General features: G+C 36.8%; 1 long non-coding RNA gene across 1 annotated transcript; it reads left to right on the forward strand.

Annotated features, from left to right (window-relative positions):
• The first annotated feature begins 217 nt into the window (after positions 1-217).
• LOC109200216 (uncharacterized) lies at positions 218-8,080 on the forward strand. The gene is made up of 4 exons (XR_002060407.2): positions 218-870; positions 1,718-1,749; positions 2,682-2,708; positions 7,317-8,080. It is a non-coding gene; the product is annotated as an uncharacterized LOC109200216 (long non-coding RNA).
• Positions 8,081-12,644: the final 4,564 nt, after the last annotated feature.

A 12,644-nucleotide genomic window follows, 5' to 3' on the forward strand; every position in this document is an offset into this window, starting at 1 on the left:
CAGTTAAATAAATGTGTTAATATATATTACATTTTAACATAATAACCTAATATTTATTAATGAATTTTAACCATTATTTTAAATTCTAATAATCCTGTTTGGAATATTTATTCAATTTATATACTTCAAGTTCTGCTAGTTTTTTCTGTAGCAAATAAATCTCATATAATAATACATTTACATATATTTTTTACATTTTCTTCGCCAACTTTTTGTACTGGCGGGATATCCCACTACCAGTAAATGCCTCTTTTTTTTTTATGACTCCGGCTCACTCGCACGTCTCCGCCCACTTCCCCGATCGCTGCTGTAAGAGCTACTTCTCTCCTTCTCTTCTCTGAAAAGAAATGTTTATAAGCTGTTTGAGGGATTTACCGAGCTTTTGTTAGTGACTTATAAATCCAGTCGAAGTAAAACTCTGATTAAAGTAACACAATGAATGCTTTTTTTAGTAAAAGGTTGTATTACTAAAGGGAGTGTTTTATGAGCTAATGCTAACAACCTAATGCTAATGCCTAGTGCTCCTATAGGCCCGGTGTGAAATGAAGACGGTTCATTTGACTGTAAACTACAGTTAGTGTTGTTTTATTAGCTTCATTTGGTGTGTTAGTGTTTCTGAGACTGTTACAGAAGGTGCAGTTAGTTCTACTCCTCACAAATCGGTAGGTAGGTTAAAACAGGCTCATTCTTCAGGTTGTAAAGGTAACCGCCATCTTAGAACCAATAACTGCTGAAGCACCAGGTGTGGCGACTTAATAGGAGCCTCTGGCTGATCAGCAGGAGAAAAAGAGTCACGTGCTTGTATGCGCGTGTGTCTGTGTTGCAGGTTAATTAAGGGAAGGGAGACTGAGGATAAAACACATAGTTAATGTAAGAACAATAAGAGTTGACTTTTTAATTCTTAAGAACTGTTTTGTGCAGTCCTACTTTTAAATATAACCAAAATCTGGAGGTCTGTGAGACTTCTCTCTTTATGGAACATGAATGAAATTAAAAACAAAAAGGGGCTAACTTCAAATAAATAAAATGCAGCAGTGGGCCATTAATATTATTAATACAGTATGTAGATATTTGTTTTAAAACAACAGCATGTATTATACTTAATGATGGTGTATGCAATTGATAATATTTTTAGGCAGCAGAATTTGAATGTAGGCCAGCTCAAATGTTAAAACCAGATAAAAAACAGATATATCATTCAAGCTTTCATTTATGATTGTTGCTTGCTTTGAAATTGTGATGTCACCATTAGATAAAGTGTGCAGTGATACGTGTAGCAAATAATTGCTTATGATATTGACTACGTTATCTAATAGCAGCAAAGTATTAGAGCATTATGACTGTGAAGGTTCTCAGTCATTCAGGTCATTGTACTTCAAGAAGACGTTTCACCTCTTCACATCTGGGAAGCTTCTTCAGTGAAGAAGTCCAGACACTTTCTTTCCAAGCTCCTTAGACTATTAGAGTTTAACATGACTAAGAAACTTGTGTGGCTTATTGCAAATGGATGAAACCACATATTACCTTTAATGAATATGGTTATCTTTAATAAGGTGTAGAAAAAAGAAAACAGAGGACAGTTGTTGTTTGTATTCCAGCTGTAGTAAACACAGAAGTTAACTGAATCTTTTTGACTACCGAAAGTAATGCAGTATTGACTGACGCTGATTTGAGTTGTCTCTTTCTGTATTTTTGTGCTTTATCTTTTGTTACACAGATTGAAACAGATCTTTGGTTTTGCCTTTGCTGGTAAGTAAACAGTGATGAAGCAATATGACACTGTCATTGTATAGCATGTCTGACAATTTACATACAGTAGTTTTGCTTTTTGTGACATCCATTTACTGACGGGCAAAAGCAAATGGTCAGGATTTGTAATCTGAAGCAGCAAAGCCCGCACACAGGACCTCTGACTGTCCCTGAAAATGTCCCTGAAATTTAATAGCCGTTTATGGCTGATTTTAAGCACTTAAGCAATGAGAAAAAAACTAAGAGAACTAGAGCTGTGAGTGCACAGTGTTTGCTATATTAAAGTCAGTGTGTTCTCTATTTATGCTATAAGTTAACATTAGTTTATTAATTATTTAGTGAATACAGTGTGTTTGAAAATTACATAGAAATGTTGGCAAAAAGGGAAATATTGCAAAATACATAAATATTCCTTCCAACAGGTATATCCTGCATTTGTGCCAACAAATATTGGAGCCTATTCTTTGCACTTCTGTAGTATGAATGCTTATATTACACGTTATAGCCATGTGATACTCTGCAGCTAATATTAGTCCTCTTTATAGTACAGTAAGTTCTTAAGGGAAATTAATGATTGTACTAGTTATTTAATGTCACAGTAAATCAGATTGCGTGTGACACAAGGCACAACGGTCTAAGTCATTAAACAGTGATCTGATGTTTGAGCCACAAAGCTTCTGTGTTGGAAATATTTGGTGTATCTTGCATTTGTGCCAACAAATATTAGAGCCTATTCTTTGCACTTCTGTAGTATGAATGCTTTTATTACACGTTATAGCCATGTGAGACTCTGCAACTAATGTTCATAAAAGCTTGAAGAAATTGAGGATTTTACTAGTTATTTTATGTCACAGTAAATTGGATTGTGTGTGAAGAGGCTCAACTGTCTGAATCATTGAACAGTGACCTGATGTATTGTTTCCTTTCTTTAGACTGCTGATCTGATCGTCTCAAGTCTGGTAAGTAAAGGTTTGTCTGATGTCCAGTGCTGGGAAAAGTCTTTCTTCCTTGCAGAGTTATTTTATGTTTTTTTTTTTGTTTGTTTTTTTTTTGTCATGTTTAAATGTTTTAAATCATCTAACAAGGATAACCTGGATAAATACAAAAAAGCAGTTTGACGGTGATGATTCTGTTTATGAAGCACAGAAAATCAAACCAGAACAACCTGGTCTAATGTAAAAACATGTTGCTGTCTAATACCCAGTCTAATAGCCCTAATAGCAATAAGTACCATCAAGCATTTACAGTAACTATTAATGACTGATTTGCATCACTGGGGGGATTTTAGACAACTCTATTTTCAGATTTTGTTTCATTAAGGTCTAATATACGGTTTTCAAGTCATGTAAAGTTCTCAATTTCATTGAAGTCCAGAATCTGATTAGTCTGCACCAAGAGTTTTGTTTCGTTCAGAGTTCCTTGTGTGTTTTGGATCAACTCATGAGTTTCCTGCTGGGAATCCCAAGTATGATTAATCTGAAGCTCAGGACCTGACGGCATGATGCAGGTCCTGAAGTAGTAAAGGAACTTTGGACCATCACACATGTCAATGTTTTTGCCTTTTTGTCTACAACCTCTGGGATGGGCTGTGTTTAGTGGGGTCTCCAAATCCTTAGAAGTCTGTTTGTAAACATATCTTGAGCGGCTCATGAGTAGCTGTTTAGGGAAAATTATTTTTTCACATAGGGCAGGGGTCTCAAACTGCAGTTCTCAAGGGCCTGTGTTCTGAAGCTTTTCCATGTGTCCATGTTACAACACACCTGAATAAAATTTGTAGGTCATTAGCAAGAGTATAGAATTTGACTGCATGCTGAGGTGACATCCCCTAACCCTACCTACTCAATTAAATTTGAATAAATATGTTTGGAAAAGTGTACTTCTAAAATACTTTTATTTCATCATGTTCATTCACTCGTGAGTTGCTGTAACATTAAGCAAATGGCTGAATTGCCACCTCAGCATGCAGTTAAGTTTATAGTCTTTCTAATGACCTATTAATGTTATTCAGGTGTGCTGCAACAGGGACACGTGTTAAATTTACGGGACACCAGCCATCGATGACTGGAGTTTGAGACCCCTGATGTAGGGCATTGAGGATTTCAAAAGCTTCTTTCTCTTCAGAAATTAAATCCCGGTCTGAAAACTGCTTTTTGTCATTTGTGATGATGACTTGGAAAATACAAATGGGATGAAAACATAACATTAAAAAATTTGTTAGAGGCCAGATAAAATCAAGGCTGTGTTTTTGAAAATAATCCTGCCCACATTTGCAAAAGATGAACTGTATGTGAAAGTCATTTTTGTTTGTTTGTTAGTTGTTGTTGTTGCTGTTTTTTTAAAATAAATATGGGAATCTCCAGCAAAGTCCTTACATGCAACAGCTCACATTCAGGACTCATTTCTGTTTTTTATCATTAAATTATCTACAAAGAAATTATCATTATACTACATTTTTATAATTAGGCCCTAATATCAGCTATCATAAGTTTGTCATAGATTTAATTCAGTGCTTATTGGTGTGTATCAAACATGCCCCAAATGTGACTGAAATATATATAAACTGCTGTGTAAGAACCATGTGGCACCAAATTTTTCATTTTTACCAAAAGTCATACTGAGTAAATTTCTGTGTACTTCCAAGTTCTTTTCCTACTGAATTTTAATTTAACTTTTCAGACTGTTTGTTTTTTTTAATTTATTGTGTTAATAGGATTTCAGTGCAGGCCACCTCAAATGTTAAAGGCTACAAACATTACATAGAAGCTATCATTTCTGATTGTTGTCTGCTTTTAAATTGTGATGTCACCATTTGATAAAGTGTGCATTTCTAGGTGTAGCAAATCATTGGTTATGATATCTACTCTGGTATGGAATCGAACCTAAATTGTAGAGCATTACATGACTAAGAAACTTGTGTGGTTTATTGCAAATGGATCAAACCACATATTACCTTCATGAAGAGGGTGATCTTTATTAGGGTGTAGAGAAAAAAAGAAAACCGAGAGGAGCTGTTGCTTGTATTCCAGCTGTGGTAATCAAAGAATTTTCCTGAATATATTTGACTAGAGAGAGTGATGCAGTATTGACTCTGATGCTGATTTGAGTTGTCTCATTCTGTATTTTTGTTCTTTGTCTTTTGCTACAGAGTGAACAGATCTTTGGTTTTGCCTTTTCTGGTAAGTAGACAGTGATGGTAATGTTTAGTAATTTACATGGCCAAAACACAGTCAGGATTTATAACCTGTAGCAACAAAGGCCCCACACAGGACCTCTGACTGTCCCTAAACTTTAATAGCCCATTTATGTCTGATTGTCAGAGATGTTTGCATACACTTGTTCAATTTCTCCTTATGCTACATAATCCTTATGTGGATTATGTAGCGAACACAACTATGAAAGTGCTTTGGGTGAGTCAGTATAGGTGGTAACTTAAACAGTTAAGAGCAACACAGCTATCGATTTTTAGTGTCTCTCATCTTCCACTTATGAATTAGCATGAAGTCAAAACACTAGAAGTATTTTGCCTGAGTGACTACAAAGGATACTTTTACCCTTAACCGATAATAAAAAGTAAGAAATGATGAGGTTTTCTGTTGCTTCTGATTTAAACACTTACTTTGGATTCAATGTTTTTAACCTGAAATGACATTAAAGTAGTGGTTCTTCACATTTTATTACAACTGACTTCTGATAGAAAATGTTTGAGCCACAAAGCTTCTGTGTTGGAAATATTTGGTATATCCTGCATTTGTGCCAACAAATATTAGAGCCTATTCTTTGCACTTCTGTAGTATGAATGCTTTTATTACACGTTATAGCCATGTGAGACTCTGCAACTAATGTTCATAAAAGCTTGAAGAAATTGAGGATTTTACTAGTTATTTTATGTCACAGTAAATTGGATTGTGTGTGAAGAGGCTCAACTGTCTGAATCATTGAACAGTGACCTGATGTATTGTTTCCTTTCTTTAGACTGCTGATCTGATCGTCTCAAGTCTGGTAAGTAAAGGTTTGTCTGAGGTCCAGTGCTGGGAAAAGACTTTCTTCCTTGCAGATTTATTTTGTTTATGTTTTTTTGTCACATTTAAATGTTTTAAATCATCTAACAAGGATAACCTGGATAAATACAAAAAGCAGTTTGACAGTGATTCATTCTGTTTATGAAGCACAGAAAATCAAACCAGAACAACCTGGTCTAATGTAAAAACATGTTGCTGTCTAATACCCAGTCTAATAGCCCTAATAGCAATAAGTACCATCAAGCATTTACAGTAACTATTAATGACTGATTTGCATCACTGGGGGGATTTTGGACAACTCTACTTTCAGATTTTGTTTCATTAAGGTCTAATATACGGTTTTCAAGTCATGTAAAGTTCTCAATTTCATTGAAGTCCAGAATCTGATTAGTCTGCACCAAGAGTTTTGTTTCGTTCAGAGTTCCTTGTGTGTTTTGGAACAACTCATGAGTTTCCTGCTGGGAATTCCAAGTATGATTAATCTGAAGCTCAGGACCTGACGGCATGATGCAGGTCCTGAAGTAGTAAAGGGACTCTGGACCATCACATTAACAGCATCATGTTTGACTTAAATGCTGGTGTTTTTCTGAAATTCGTCTCTCACTGTAGGAGACTCAGTTTAGTGCAGTGAGTCAGCACAGCTCTTGGTGATCAGGTGATCATCAAGATGTTTTTAGGCAAATGTGAGAAAGGATATATGTTCTTTTTGGCCAGTTAATCAGTAAATTTGAGTTGAGTGGATGTAAAGTTAATGTAGAACAGGAAGCCTGAAACTGACTGCTCTAATGTCAGTGTGTAGGTTTGTTTGGACCATATAATATTTACAGGAACTGTTGCAGCACATCTTGGTTTCAGTCAATACACTGTTTGTTTTTATTGTGTTAACAGAATGCAAAAATGTCATTATATCAGTTCCACCACCATTTGTTTAACATTGTCGTTCAGTCCAATATGCACTGTATTTTTCAGATTATAAGGCATAAGGGCAATGAACGGGTCTGTTTTTTAAACATAAGGTACATTAAGCCAATCAAAACAGCCAGATAAGTCAAGCTGTATTCAACTCATTCACAATAATCTGCAACATTGTTCAGTTGTAACACATAAAATACAGAACGACACATTCACTTTTTCAGTTTATTCCTCTTCCACAAATCCATCAAATTCTTCATGAGCTTATCAGTTTGAAACCTGCTTCGTAAGCATTTCTCTTAACACGTGCCAGGTCCTTATGCACACACCATAATATTATGTTGAAGCACAGTACGAATTACTCCACAAGACTCCTGATTAATTGTAGCCATAATGGTCCGAAAATACATCAAGCGGTGCAGCTTACCAAAGTCTTACTAAATATTTGACAGAATTGAGAGTGCCATGTACCACATAAATCCAGTTAGAGTAAGCACAACCAGAATCAATTCATAACGCACACTGTTGATTTTTGGGAAAATGACAGGATTTTAAGTTGGCCTTATAGTCTGAAGAATATGGTAAAGCCACGCTTATTGGAAATATGCCTAATTCCTGTCTCTTTGTGTCTTACAGGTGACCTGCTGCAGAAGCTCTCTCCCTCTATCATTAACAAGCCATTCAGTCTGTCCTATCACTCTACCCACTCTATCTATTTTGACAAGACGTTCTATCTTGCTTCACTCTATCCCACAAGCTCTATCTAAGTTATCAAAAATCACGTTTTTAACTGGAATCAAATTTTGACTGGAATCAAGTTTTGACTGGAATAATCAAGTTTTGACATGGCCCCAATTTTTGGGAAATTGAAGTTACCAGTACTTCATCTATCTGTTACAGAATTCTGAGAGATCTCTGCTCTCACTGCTCCTTCTTTCCTTTCGTTAAACTCTCTCACATCCAGTCTTTTTCCTGGAAATTACAAGTAGAAAGTTGAAATTACAATAGTAGAATTACAGTACAGTAGAAACTATTTACACAGCTGTAGACTTGTAATTTTAATTTTTACTTGGAATACTTTGGAATAAACACTGATAGTTTGGCTTAGAGGTGCAATTACTTTGATACATTATATAAAATTTACACCTTCTTTAAGGTTTTTTGTAATAAGATAAACTTGTTATTTTATACGACACATTCAGACTGTTGTATTCACAAAAATATTAAATTGCATAACTTCAGATACATTTTGCTAGTCCGTTTCATTGTCAGTAACATTTGACTATAGTAGGGTTATACTATTCTTATTTAGGGACAAACCCATTTCTGTTACTCAGTGTAAGTGTTCAGACACAATTGTCATCGAGAAGCTGCCCTGAGGACCCAGACTTCCTGTTTCCTGACTGCTGTAGAACATCCAGCTGAAGAATCCTCATTGCCTGTCATCTGATCACCACATCACCACAGCTGTTTATATTTGCTTTACATTTTAGATATCTGAAAGATTTACACAAAGTCTGCTTAAAAACTAAGAGTTTTATTATAGCCTGTTGATTATTGTGATTTATTCTATACATCCCTTTACAGAAGCTAAGATCTAGTCATTAACAAGTGTGGTTAAAGTATCAGAAGTAAAAATATTGTGTTTTGGAAAAAGCTACAATAAAACTGAGCAAAGTGTTTTCAAAGAACTGAATATCTTTTATATTGAGTTTGGATTAAAGTCAACCTTTTACATCTATTTACATATTTATAAAAACATTGGAACATTTTATATTATATTTACATTTTTTCAGATTTAATACTAACTTGAGTAATTAGTTCTTCACCGTTTCCAGGTTGAGCTCTGTTTATATCTTTGTATATAAGCTTCAGTTTGTACTTCAATAAAATGCCGAGAAAAGGTCAAAGGTCGCAGTCCCAGAAGCTTAGATGGCAAAAGCAGAAAGAACAGGTAAATGTTTCTCAGAGCGGTGAGCAGGTAAAGGTGTCTGTTACAAGTATTCCCAGTCCAGAAGTGCAGAGCAGTGCTCAGACAGCCGCAGTGTCTTATGCAGATGTGGTAAAGAGAGGTGTTCGCTCAGCATGTGTGCCAAATGCTAAAGTACAGCAGGTAATCCAGACTGAACCCCAGGTAACTGTGCAAACGCAGCATGATGGAGAAGCTCCAGGACCGTCTCATGTACAGGTTACAAACAATGAAAGTCGTCCACGAGTGAGTAGCATCTGTGCATCCCGAAGCCAGGCCTCTGTTAAGTATGGAAAGTACCGGAATCAGCAATGCATGGCTAACAGTTTGGTTTTCCTGTCATTCTTACACGAGGATGAATTCATTACGAGAGCAGATCTTAACCGTGTGTTGGACAAAGGCCATGCCATGCATTCAGATGCCAGAAAGAGGTTCGTAAACAGCGTGTTTCTAGCCTGCGATGAGCTTCCCACAGTGGTCACCAGCCGCAGACACAAGTATCAAGTGGATATGTCTCAGTGTGGTCGTTACGGCACATTTGATGGTACAGATCATCTTCCGAGCCTTGAACAGGGACTACAGTGTTTGGCTTCAGATGTTCGCTATGCTTTGCTAGTCATGGGAGGAACAGTCATCGCAGTTTGCAGGCTGACTTCAGGTGAATACGCATACTTTGACCCTCACCCACGTAAGTCTACAGGAATGCCATTGTCGCTAGCTGTAAGTGGTGGAACTGCAGTTATGTTAAAATTTGCACGTCTTAACGACATGATTGACAGGATCAAATACTTGTACCGAATGCTTAGCACCGCACCATCCTGCACTTATGAGCTACAGCCTGTCGAGTTTCAGAGTGAAAACGTTGCTGACCAAAGATATGCTAATCAAACCACCGAATACAGGCAAACTGCTACAAATGTTCTAACAACAGCTTTATATGAACCTGTTCAGGAATTAAACTCCCAAACATCCACTGAGCAGACAAGGAAAGCTGTGACGGAAACTTTAACCACTGAATTTACATCATTCTGCACGGATTTAAATGAGGCAGCTGCTGCATCTCTGCTACATCAAACCTCTGCATCTTCTGTGAGTGAAACTCAGGTGACATCAGATTCTGTACCTCAGAATAATTCAATTCAATTCAGTGCCTCCTGTTCAACCAAGACAACAGAGGAACTCTTACATAAACTTCTAAAATGTAATAAACAGGAAAGAAGAAAACTGAGGAGAAGATTATTGGCACAACAAAAAGTACCACAAAGAAAGGAAAATCAGAAAAAGAAAGAAAGGCAGATGTACACTTTTGATGAAATCTTTAAGGCAAGGAAAATAAATTCCAGTAGAAAGTCTAATGATCCCGATCACAGACAGAAAAAGAGAGTGTACAAAAAAAACCTATATAAACTAAATGATACGTATAGAGAGAAACAGAGAGAACATTTGAGAAAGATTTATAGAGAAAGGAATGATTTTAAGGAAAAAAAGAAGGAGCAAATGAGAAAGCTGTATAGAGAAAGAGATGATTATAAGGAAAAACGAAAAGAGCAAATGAGAAGGACCTATAGAGATGGATTCAAGGAAAAACAGAAGGAACGAATGAGAATAATATATAGAGAAAGTGCTAAAATTAGAGAGAGAAAAAAAGAACGTGTCATAAGGATGTACAAAGACAAGCCAATGTTCAGAGAAAAGCAGAAAGAACGTATAAAAAGAGCATATAGAAAATCTCCAGTATTCAGAGATAAGCAGAAGGAACGAATGAGAAGAATATATAGAGAATCTCCTCTATTGAGAGAGAAGCAGAAAGAGCGTATAAGAAGAATATACAGAACTTGTGCTGAATTCAGAGAGAAACATAAAGCTTACATGAGGACATATGTATATAACCTATATAAAGAAAGTGAAGAATTTAGACAGAAAAAACAATCCTACATCACTAGACATTATGGCGAAGAGAGAATATTTCAGCAGCATCACAAGGACAATATGAGAAAACGAATGAGAGTAAAATATTGGAACAGTTTTTCTTTTAGACAGATGCATAATATCAGATGTGCAATGAACATAAAACGAAAATATCGTCAGATGCAACGACCAGCTGAAAGTTTACAGTCTCATCCAGATAACACTTTAATGAATGAAGCCATATCTTGTTTCAGATCAAACATTAAGTCAGCACCATCTTATGTTTGTACTGTTTGTCTAAAAGCTTCTTTTCCTAATCAGGTGAAAATCTGCAAAAGAGAAAATTACTCAAAACACCAAACTGTAGCTCAGCAGTGTCTAACTGGTAAATTTGTTCATGTGTGTGATGAAGCATGTAATGATCAGTGCAGTTTTCCTGTTGAGAGAAAAAAGGAGTATATCTGTCACACGTGTCACAGTTCCCTCAAAAGTGGACGCATGCCAAGGCTTGCTGCTGTCAATGGTTTAGATCTGCAGGATATTCCAGCTGAACTGTGTGATCTCAACATTCTGGAGAGACATCTGATTGCCAAATGCATACCATTTGCTAAGATTATTCCACTTCCAAAAGGTAGACAAAGACTCATACGTGGTAATGTGGTGTGTGTACCATCTGAGGTCCAACAAACAGTTGACTCTTTACCTCGGCTCAGAAGCCAATCACAGATAATGAGGATCAAGCTGAAAAGACGACTGTGCTACAAAGGCCATCAGCTGTTCCAGACTGTCACCTGGTCTAAACTCATTCAAGCTCTGCGTAAACTGAAACAGATTCATCCACAGTACACAGATATTATTATCAGAGACAATGCATTGCTTTGTGATCCAACGTTACCTGATCATGACAGCAGTGATGAAGCCAGCATGGGAAGTGATGATTATGATGAAGCAGATCTAATGGAAATTGACAACTATGAAAAAGATGCCCTTTTGTGTGAAACTGAGTCTGAAAGTGAACAAGATATTGATATGGCATCCTGTGATGAACAACCAGAGGAACATAATCCAGAGGAACCAGAAAGTGATTTGAACAATGGAGGTTTTGCTCTAGAAAGTTGTCTGCAGCCTGTAGACATTTCAGAAGAGATTCTCTGTTTCACTGATAACACATATTGTGTGGCTCCTGCAGAAAGAAACAATCCTGTTAGCTTCTTCAGAACTCCTCATTTGGAAGCCATGGCATTTCCTGTGCAGTTTCCTACCGGGCAAAATACACTGGATGAAAAGAGACGTCTTAAACTCACACCAAGTGCTTACTTCAAGTCAAGGCTTTTCAACATTGATGCAAGATTTGCTAAAGACACAAATTACCTGTTTTTCTCACAGTTTGTCACTGAAATACACCTGGCTAATTCCAGCATGACAATACAGCTAAGGAAAGGTAAAACTATGACCAAAGATGGACGCAAAATAACATCAGGAATGTTACAAAGTAAGACAGAAGTAGAGAAGCTGGTAAGAAATAAAGATGCAATCAGATTTATGCAGCCACTCAGAGGAACTCCAGCTTACTGGCAGAAAACCACCAAAGATCTATTCAGTATGGTTCGTCAAATAGGAACACCTCAGTTCTTTGTCACTTTCTCTGCTGCTGAGATGAGATGGCCCGAAGTGATTCAAGCAATAAAGAGACAACAAGGTGAAGGGGTTGATTTTGAAGCCCTGGACTGGTCAGAAAAGTGTGAAATTCTAAGATCAAATCCAGTAACCACCATGCGAATGTTTGATAAGCGTGTTGAGGCTTTGTTCAGAGATTTGCTGTTTTCTCCTGCACAGCCCCTTGGTGAAATCATTGATTACTTTTACAGAGTTGAGTTCCAACACAGAGGCAGTCCGCATATACACATGTTGCTGTGGATTCAAGAAAAGGTAGAAGTAGATGTGGATGATGACCAAACTGTCTGTGACTTTGTGGACAGATACATCTCAGCTCAACTCCCTGATCCAGAAAAACAGCCTGAACTGCACAAAAAAGTCGCTGAACTACAAAAGCACAGCAAAAACCACACAAAAACATGCTTTAAGAG

Source organism: Oreochromis niloticus, linkage group LG10 (assembly GCF_001858045.2).
Source record: "Oreochromis niloticus isolate F11D_XX linkage group LG10, O_niloticus_UMD_NMBU, whole genome shotgun sequence".
Classification (NCBI taxonomy): Eukaryota; Metazoa; Chordata; class Actinopteri; order Cichliformes; family Cichlidae; genus Oreochromis; species Oreochromis niloticus.